The 10,769-nt window shown below is 38.0% G+C and overlaps 1 protein-coding gene across 1 annotated transcript in view; it reads left to right on the forward strand.

Annotated features, from left to right (window-relative positions):
• Sugct (succinyl-CoA:glutarate-CoA transferase) overlaps positions 1-10,769 on the forward strand; it is a 653,069-nt gene that overhangs the window by 382,246 nt on the left and 260,054 nt on the right. The gene's annotated exons all lie outside the window — the stretch shown is intronic.

Consider the following 10,769-nt stretch of genomic DNA (forward strand, 5'->3'; position numbering starts at 1 on the left):
TATTCTGGCAGTCTCCATATTTCTATATCAGGATTCCTAAGGCTTGATGAAGTATGAAGGCCACACATATATTCTATTACAGTTCTAGAGTTCAGAGAGTCCAAAGTTAAGTAGTTGGCAGATCAGGGCCAGTTTCTTTGCATATCACATCTTTCAGAGCACAGGAATGCCCGCGGTAGAGGCAAGAGAAGCCTTCCCCCCCTTCCCCCCCCCCAAAGTAAGGTTTAGCTCTTCCCTCAAGGCCTGAACTATTCCTTTTAGGTTCTACTTTCTGACAGTGTTGCCTTAGGGAATAAATTTCCAACATATCTATTTTAAATGACACATCCTGACCATGCCAGATTCATACAGACTATGGAATTAGATATAAGGTGAGAGAATTGAATAATTCTTGATTGTCTTACAGCAATATTAATATCTCTATATTATATTATTTAAACAACTAGTAAAAACTTAAACCAAAGAAAGAAGTGGTAAACTTGTTGGTGTTGTGAGATTTTAAAAATAGATAACCTGATGTTCTGAAGAAATTTCGGATAATCCTTTGGACTTTCTTCTCCATTTATAATTATCTAGAAACAATTCATAAAGAGGTATGTTTTGTTAGTTCTGTTGTAGATGGTATCAAATATGCCTCAAAAGTAAATTCTGATAATTCTAAAGTAAAAATGTAAACATTTGCTAAAAGTTGGGCTAAGTTTTTGATGTTTTAATTTTTTAAAAACTAAAATGCAATTATTTTATTTTCCTCTTCTGGTTCTTACCCCCATCCTTCCCACATACCTGCCACCTTGTTTACTTTTGAATAATGGCTTCTTTTTCATTAACTGTTATTTTTATATATGAAAGTCAATGTCTAAATATATGAACACAATCTGTTCGGTCCATTTATTGTTACTACATACAGGTTGAATTCATTTTTATGGTTGCTTTTACTCTTGTGAATTGCTAATATCCAAATTTATTGGTTAGATGGCTTAATTACTGTTGGTCCTTAGGACAGAAATGAGTTCTTACTATCTTCTATATTCCTTTCTGGTAAAATTTCAGATGAGATGCTATTCCTAGATTTGGAGACTGAATAGGGTCTCTGGTGATCTGGAGGCAAGGGTACTTCTTTTGAGGTAGAAAGCTGGCTCTTTGAGCAGAGACGGGGAGGGGTCTTAAATGGACAGGAAGTAAGCACCTGATCACTAACTTGGTAAGAAAAGGTGATGGATGCTACTGTGAACTACAAAAGGCACGTTTGCTGACACACAGAGATGTGTATCAAACAGAAGACCTGTTGATATTGAGGAAAATTGTAGTAAACTCACAAGTAAAGTAATATCTGGGGATTTCCAACTCATATTAGATTTCATTTGAATTATATTGAAAAAAGTCAAATTACATTTTGAATATGGTTTTAACTAATATTTTCATTTGTGCTCCAAAAAGCAAGGTATTGGTCATTTATCATATTTTTATTTCCTATGATAAAGGTGGGTAGAGAGTCTTCAGCTCATGGCTGTTTTTTATGTATTGGTCTTTGGAACAGTACATAGAGTACATGTATCTGTTGTGTACATTTATCATTTTTTAATAGACACATTTATGTCAGTAGGCCCCCCCATAAAAATCTAATAGAATATCCTGCTTGGAATTCATGTCATAGATAAGATCAACCTTCATAAGGATTTCTGATGTAAACATAGCCCTTGGCTAGGCTGAATAGCTGGTGAAACAGGCACTGTCTGTTTAGGATGTGCCCAGAGAAGACAGATGACCAGTGGAATGTAAGGAATCCAGATCCACTGAGGCAGAAATAGCCTAGGAGTGTAGACTGGGGAAATCGTGGAATATATCTGAAGGCATAAGTCACGAACAATGTCACACCAGTTTGGAATTATGATTAATAGGGTGGTATTTATTTAAAGAGGAAAAAACTTACAGATCCCCGTCCCAGACAACAGCCCTCTGCGCAACCAGGAAGGGAGTCTAGTCGCTGGCAGAGAAAGAAGTGAAGAGAGCGAGCGGAGGAAGTAGCCTTTTTTTTTTAAAAGGGAGAGAAACCACGCCCCAATGGGCTGGTATCTCAGCAGCTATTGGTTGGAGGGGCGGAAGGACCTCCCGCAACATATATCAGAGTCTATTTTCCTTTGATCTTGGATTAGTTATTTCTCATCTCTGCTAACTTCAGCCCATACTTAGCATATTTCTATTCCCTATGGTAAAGGTAGGTAGAAAAATTCTTCACCTCATGGCTATTTTTCACGCCTGTATGTCTGTGATGACTGTTTTTGGTTGTAAACTTGACTGTATCTGGAAAGAAATACAATATATATAATTTTGTCTTGTTGACTGTGTCCTTTGCTTTACAGGAGCTTTTCAGTTTCAGGAGGTTCCATTTATTAATTGTTTCTCTCCGTGTCTGTGCTGCTGGGGTTATATTTAGTAATTGGTCTCCTGTGTAGACAGGCAGATTTCTGTGGGTTTGAAGCCAGTCTGGTCTACAGAGCAAGTTCCAGGACAAAACCAAAACCAAAAAAACAAACAAATAAACAAAAACTAAAAGCAAACAATAAAAGAAAGAAAAGAGTAAATATTATTAGATACCAGAAAAACAGAGTTCTCTGTATACTTCCTGTTTTGTAAAATCAAATACTGAAGACTTGTAACATGCTGAAAATTGTTATTGTTCAGGCTATAGCTGACTAAAATGAGCTCCTTATAAAAGCTGAAGTTATTTGGTCTTAGTCATAATGCTATTAAGTGATGGATCTGCATGACACTAAAGGCCACATTCTTTCCACTCGCCTGTTTCCATCTGTGGAGCTCTGAAGAAATGCAATTGTGTGTTTTCATCTGTGCTGTGCTGTGCTGTGTGGTTACAACCTGTTACTTCCATGAGTAGAGATGAGAGTGGAATAGAACTGCAGAACCTTGAAAAATACTTCATAGACGTCAGGGGTGTTTAGATGGCAAATTGAAGTGGGTACAGCTGACAACACTGGAGCAGAATGAAAGGCCTCACATTGCTTCTTGGAGAGGAGCATGGAAAAAGAAACTCTCCTCTATTCCTTGTTGGCTTCTAGCTTCCTGGGCTACTGGATACACCCTTCTTTCCTGTTCCATTTTTCTTCATTTTTGCCACAAAAAGAAGAATGTAATTCATTTCCAGTGTAAGTTTAGGAAGTAGTCAGAGCTATGCCACTACCATCTCTTTAAAATCGCTTAGTTATTAGAGCTCATTAAAGATCTAATATGATAACAAGAATATGGAGGTGTGGTGTGCTTACAAAAGTTAAAATGCAATGGATTATGCCCCTAGGAAGGTAAGATTTCACTTTCATACTGATGTCTGAGAGCCTAAAATTTTGACTTTAGTCGCATAAGCAATTGCCATCATGAGCAGCTGTGGGACCTTTGTTACTCCTACAGCTGAAGGAAAATGTTCTGTCTAGTTAAACTCAAAAACATTTTTAAATAGCACTGAAATTTGGACATCTTGGAGAACAAATAATCACATCCCCATGCAGTGGGAAACCTTCTTCTTATTCAGAACATGGCTGACATGTTTATAAGATAAGTTTCTTTTCAAAGCAGAGAAGCCCACAGATGTCTCATCTGGGAGGACTTATGAACTGTGTGACTTTGTTGTTATTGTTAATGATAAAACAAACTGTTCAATTATTTCTTTTCCCCTTTGTGACTTCTTGCACATTTCCTTTGTAACTTTGAAGGAGTCCTTTGTATTTTAAAAGTTTATCCACAGATTCCAATAAAAATATCTAAAGAAGAACTGGGATATACCATGTCCTTGGAAACCAGATTGGTTCTTCAGATATGAAAAGGTTCAAAGAGATCCTTCTCAGTACTGAATGTCTCGAAATCATTGCATTGCCAGTGCTATAAATTGATGTTGCAATGTAAATTTTGTTGCCTGGGACATTTAATTATTTAAGTATAAAAAATATTCCAAGTTAAATAGCTAGGGAGTCAACTGTAAAGTCAATGAGCTATCCAAGCAAACATGACTCTTCAGCTCCTTATAAATGAGTCAGAAGTGACCGATTTGAATATCCTATCTCTAACACTTGTATGTATATTTCACTGAACAGTAGTGTTCCTGATGTAGGGGTGGTTAGGAATGATATTTGTCTAAAATTGGTTTGTTAGTTTCTCTACTTTTCATGTTCCCTGCATTTCCTTCTGCTTATCTTATTAGTGACTCTTTTCATGGCTCACATACCAGTGTATTTAATGGATTAATTAAGTCTGGAAAGCTTTTATATCATGACATTTCATACTTATAATAGCATGTCAATTATTTAGAAACAGGTGATTCTAAAATGAGTAACAAACAAGATGTGATTCATGAGGTTAAGAATCATATTTTTTTTCTCCTTGTGCCTGTAACCAAGTGCTTGCTTCCGTGGAGGCTAAAGGAGTGATAGTTAAATGAAATAATGTTTATTTATATGTAGAAATATTTAAGCCGAGGTGTCTATAGGATTCCTCAGTCTATATAACAGGTTAACAGAAGAAGGGGACTAGACATAATATCCCTTGGCTCTTTTAATTAATCTTTTACCTCAGACTACTTCCTTCAGTGAAAATCCTTAATCAAAACAAAACAAACAAACAAAACAAAAACAAAAACCTCTGCTTCCTAATAGCTAGAATATTTTTTCCAATTCACTTCATTAAATAAGTAAGGGGTCTGTGTCTTCCTTAAAAGTTTTGAAGATATAATGAATGGAAAAGTTGTGCACATTTGGTTTAGCTAAGAACCCGTACTCCAGACGGTTTCATACTCCTTACAGACTCTATAAACATATGCATTTTATTCATATGAATCAAAGCAACAGGAAAACCTGTTAAGTAAAATCCAATTCATCTGACTGTAACAAGCGTGATGTACTTTGCAAGCTCAGGGTACAAACAGGTTCATGTGATAGTCATTGCTGCTTATCAAGTAACTCCAGCTCTTGACTTCTGGCACCAGGATGAGACTCTACTTTCTTGTTTTCTTATTGTGGGATGGGACGATGTGACTAGGTTTGGCCAAACTACTGGGGAAAGCGAGTCTATTGTCCCCTCCAGGCTATGACATTTGACTCACTACTGCTCTCATGCTCTTTGGTGAGTTGGTGACTGGTTAATTCTTAATATGTTGGCCTCTCCAATGCCTTGGTTCTTGAGTGGCGAAACGGAGCAGAGTCCACTATTGATATTTCTATGAAAGAGAAGTGAACCTTTGTTCTTTTAAGCTACCGAGGTTTGTGGTTGTTATTATGATTGTATAATTTAGTGCTTGCTACTAAAGCAAAATTATGTCTATTCCTTCTCATACGGATAATAATATTATATTTTAGATAATTCTGTGGTCTCTCAATGTTATCATTTGCCATCTGTATCAATTTGTTAAAAGTCCAAGTGTTTGTAATTACAGTTATTTATTTTTATTTGTATATGTGTATAGGCGCCATGTGCTATGGCGTATATTTAATGATCAAAAGACCACTTTTGGGAGTTGGTTCTTTCATTTTACCACATGAATCCTGTGGACCAAACTCAGGTCACTAGGCTTCAAGGCAAGTTTTTTAACCTACTGATCCATCTCACAAGCTACTGCCTCCTAAATTCATTTTATGTTATCCAAAAGAACCCTATCCAAGTCTCCTCTAATCATTTCTGCTACTGTGCTCTCTCTAACTTTTATGCCATACCATGTGCATGGGATTTCTCAAACAAGGAGTGGGGGGGGGGCTTCTTGTCAGTCACTAACATGATGATCTCGGGCCAATCTGTAGGTAGGGCTTCATGACCCGATAGAAACTACTGTGATTCAAATTACAAATTATATCTTTGGCTGTCATGCTAACTGCTTTAGTGGGGAAGGGTAGGTAGACTGCAGCACATACTACAAATGCTGTTCTTTCTCCCAAGGGCTGGGTCAGAATGAGTTCACTGTGGTACTTGTTGCCCTCTTCTTTCAGGAGATTCCAGTTATTTATTTTTTTATTTTTTATTTATTTTTATCGGAAAGATTCTAATTTCTTTGGTCACAATACAGAATGGAATCAATGGTTTGAACTGTGCTTGGGAGACAGACATGGATTCACTTGCACATGAGTTCTTATATATTAACTTGGAATATTACAGAGACAGAGTTCTTCTTAAACATGAAAGATTCACAGAGGTCATCATTGATTTAGGCATCAAAAAGTATTATCATTTTCCTAGTAGAACATGGCAGAAAGGAGCTGCATGAGGACTGGCTTAATAGATGCAGAAGTGTTCAAAGAGTGAGGACAGAGTAGTTTCTAATCAGATGATACATGCATTTGCCAGTTTATGCATATTATCCATATAAATACAGATGAGATATAACTAGGGTATTGTTTCAGAAAAAATATGTTATATAAAATAGTAGCCTTGAGCAATGAGTAATATCCACAATGTGAACAACACCATCTTCACAGATAGCATTTTAAGTTGTATGTGTGATATGTGAATCTTAGCACTTAGAGCAGTGGTTCTCAGCCTTCCTAATTCTGTGACCCCTTAATATAGATCCTCATGTTGTGCTGACCCCCAACCATAAGATATTTTTGTTGCTACTTCATAACTATAATTTTGCTGCTGCTATGTATGAATCATAATGTTAATATCTGCATTTTCTGATGGTCTTAGGCAACCCCTGTGAAGGGGTTATTAAACTCCAAAGGAGTTGTGAAACCCCATAGGTTAAGAACCACTAACTTAGAGGTTTCTCTTCACACTGAGATGGGCAGAGGGAACTGGACATGCAGAATTTCGACAAAGGAGTAATGAGACTGAAAGTAATCCTCGTTATCATCTCCAAGGCTGTTTTCTCCTTTCACAGTTCTAAGATGATGAAAGGGGCAGGAAAATGCGAGGTTCTCAGCTGTTGCCTCTTGTATGGTCCTGCTACAGAAGCTACAGGAAGCAGCTCTGCTTTGTGGTCAGATGAGAGGGAGGTGGGACCCCAAATTCTAAGTAAACCCTCAGAAGCTGATGCTTGTGACTTTCTGCTGCCCATCGTTATCCACATGGCAGGATACACAGGCTCAAAGACATCTTCTGAGACGTTTGTGGGTAGCTTCAGCATTCTCATTAATTAAGAAATTAGATTGGTGGCTAGAAGTTGGAAGGTAAGGAATATCTGTATTTGACATTGAGGAAATGAAGCGTGGGAGAAGAGATGAGAGCCAGGCTTTTCACATCAAACTGGAATGCATTGCTTGCCATTGCTTTGGGGGTCATATTAACTTCAGCACCAAAGTTGGTCTCTGGGCAGGCTGGCTGGTCCTTCTAAGGATGGATTCATCTTGCAAGATTTCCTGAATAACCATGATTCTGAGTAACATAAATAACCTATTGATTATAAGTCTTCTTTTTCTTCCCCTAAATTGCCCATCAGATTTTCTTGTTTAAAAAGTAAATTAAAAATGTGATTGCTTTTGATCTTTAAACCAATATCCTTGGGCTTACGAGCTTGTGGCTAATACATAATAAACAGTAAAAGTATCTGTGTTCCTTAGGGTAATTTCAGCCCTCAAGTTCCCCTTTGAAGCAGCTACTTATTACTTTCTCTGCTTTTGCTCCTTTTTCATGGGTCCACATCCAGGCGTCAGGTAAGAGAGAAACCTATAAGGCCTATAGGACCTAGCATGTAGATTCAGATGTCTGAACCTAGAAAGCTGGCCTTGCTTGCATTTGATTTTTTCTCCTCCTTGCTTATTGAGAGTTTTATGCATGAGTATATTTGAAACTCATTGAGTCCATTTAGTGTTACTCATATGTATATGTGTTTAAAGGGGCTCATTTGGGATTGAATGTCCAAATAGTGGGCTTGCAAAAATTGATTTTTTTTTTTGCTCTCTGAGCAGTCATTAATATTCTGTATGCATGGGTGGAGGCTCATGTGATTTCCACCATCAGCATTAGCATGTCAGTTGATGTTATCATTGTATGGGTCTTGTTTAGGCAACTATATTGTTGAAAATAACATGGATGTACCTTCCTTGATGTATACAAAAGACATTATCTATGGCAGAGATCCTGGTCCTATGAGTCTTACAGTTTTTCTGTTTCATCTTCTGCAATGTTCCCCAAGCCTTAGGCATGGGGGTTGTGCTATAGTTGCACCAATGAAGCTAGATCTCTCACAGTCAGTTCTTCTCTTCATTCTCTCAGTGTTGGATATATATACCACTATCTACACAAATACAACCTTTTTGGATGATTGACAGCTACATTTGCCTGTGGAAATAAAGATTTAGAATTCCATTGGGAATTACACTGGTTTAGTGAACTGCCAGTAGTAGGATATGTTCACAGTATTGGTCAAGATTTCCCTCATATTAAACTGGTCTTAAGTCCAATTAGACAGCTTGTTGGTTACCCCCAAAATATAAGTGCCACTGTTGTACCCTTTGGCCTATCTTGTTGGGTTGATCACAAGGGTTTTAGGCTTTTTACCTGGGTAGGGGCTATGAATGCTTTTGTACTTTCACAGCTTATGTACAACCTTCAGCCTCTATGAGAGCTAGTCCTCCAGCAGGAGGCTTCCAGGTTAGTACCAGCTCAATTCCTCTAAGTCCTATGTCCAGCGTATTTGGTATCTTCCACAGTAACACAGTAAGAACATACCTTCAAGTTCTGGACAGCAACCAAGGGCAATGGCAATAGCCTACATGGTTTGGGAGTCTCTTGACTTATCCTGCCCAACAACTTGAAAGGAAATGTTCCATGCCCAACACTGGCTCTTTTGGCAGATAATATATAGCTCTTGGGGGAGAGACATTATTACCCCAAGTAGTATAATATAATCTCATTTCACTGCATGCACACACACACACTTTTATTATATATTATTATTAAGTAAGCATAAAATGTTTCCCTATAGCCTTTGCAAATATTTTAGTATTATTTATCCATCCCCCTTTGTGTTATTCCTTTCCTTTCTTCCCAATTAAAGTCCTTATCTCATCATTTTTCTATTTTCCACTTCAAAACACCCGTGTCCTTATCTCTCCCCACCCCCCGCCATGACCCCTTTTACTTTCCTGGTTTCTGGGTTTTACCTAGGTTGTATACTCATATCTAAAGATGTAGAAATAGGATTCAAAGTAAAAGAGAACATTGATGCTTGTCCTCTGAGTCTGGGTTACCTCACTCAATATAATATTTTCTAATTATATCCATTTACCTACAAATCTCATCATTTCATGAATGGACTATGGGTCTGAATAGAGTTTCCAAAAGAAGAAATTAAAGTGGCTAAGAAATATTTTAAAGATTATCTGACATTATTAGCAATTAGGAAAATGAAAATTAAAACTACTTTGAGAGTTCATCTTAATCCTGTCAGAAAGGCTGAAATCAAGAAAACAACTGACAGCAAATGCCAGAGAGGATATGAGGAAGGGGGAACAGTCATTCAGTGTTAATGAGTTAATGAGATTGCAAAATGCATTTCTCTAATGGAATTCACTAATTCCACTGATGGAATTCAGCCACTAATGGAAGTCATTGTGGAAAATTCCCTAAATGCTAAATCTAAATCTACCATATGGCCCAGCTATACCACTCCTTGGTATATGCCCAGAGGACTCAACATCTTGTTCGACAAATACTTGCTCAGTCATGTTCAATGCCATTCTGTTCACAATAGCAAGAATAACAACCTAAAAGTCTCATGTCTGATGGATGGGTAACAAAAACATGGCACACAAACAGTGGAATGCTACTCAGCTGGAATGAACAATGGAGCATTTTTAGACTGCATCTAGTGCTGGCATCCCTGTTTCTTCTTTGTAGGGTCTACAATTGCAAGCATCTTTAGTATTATTTATCCCTCTTCCTCTGACGTACACTGTGCCTCTGGAACCCAGAGCACATACTTAATGCCGATGCCTTTCCTTGCAGCTCCATCTCCAGGACTAGTACCACGATCCCCATCTGGTGTGTTCTGGCTGTCAGTTTTCACCTGGATTATACAATTTTATTGATTTTTCTCATGAAACTATTCCCAAACAAACAAATAAGAATACAAAGATTCCAGAAACTAATTAATAGAGCCAGAATTCACATCCACTCTCTCATTAGTTGTTGTAAATTCCAATTAAACATAGTCTGGAGCCCTGTATACCTAAGAACGGTCACTTCCTGCCAGATGCTTGCCTGTTCCTCTATCAGAGTTCTACTGATCTTTGTTTCTGCATGAGTGGGTGATCAGGGCTGGGTGCTACCGCATTTGCATATGGTCAAGCAAGCTACTAATTTTATGAATATCCTAGTCATATGAGTGAACCTTTGGAACCTTGCTTATTAGTTTCAAAAGCTTTCACATCAATTTGGGGGATAAAACTTTAACAATCCATTACCAGTTTGGAGGAGTGGGAAAGGTGTTGGAAGACATAAGAGACTAAGGACCTGACTTGCTCTATGAATCACAACAGTAAAAATGAACCATTTTTCTTTCTTTGGTGAAAACTGTGTAGGGTGTTGAAATAGGAGCGGCAGGGCTGAGTCCCCGGCACCCGGCCGCCCGCATGGTTAGCTTATACCCAGAAATAATTACACGGAAACTGTATTCTTTCAAACACTGCCTGGCCCGGCTAGGTCCAGTTTCTTATTGGCTAGCTCTTACATATTGTTCTAACCCATTTCTAATATTCTGTGTAGCCCATGAGCTGGCTTACCAGAGAGGATCTTAACCTGCGTCTGTCTGGAGTGGGAGCATCATGGCGACTCAC

This window comes from Alexandromys fortis, unplaced genomic scaffold, assembly GCF_014885135.2.
Source record: "Alexandromys fortis isolate MF-2015 unplaced genomic scaffold, M_Fortis_MF-2015_v1.1 scaffold_5, whole genome shotgun sequence".
Taxonomy (NCBI): Eukaryota; Metazoa; Chordata; class Mammalia; order Rodentia; family Cricetidae; genus Alexandromys; species Alexandromys fortis.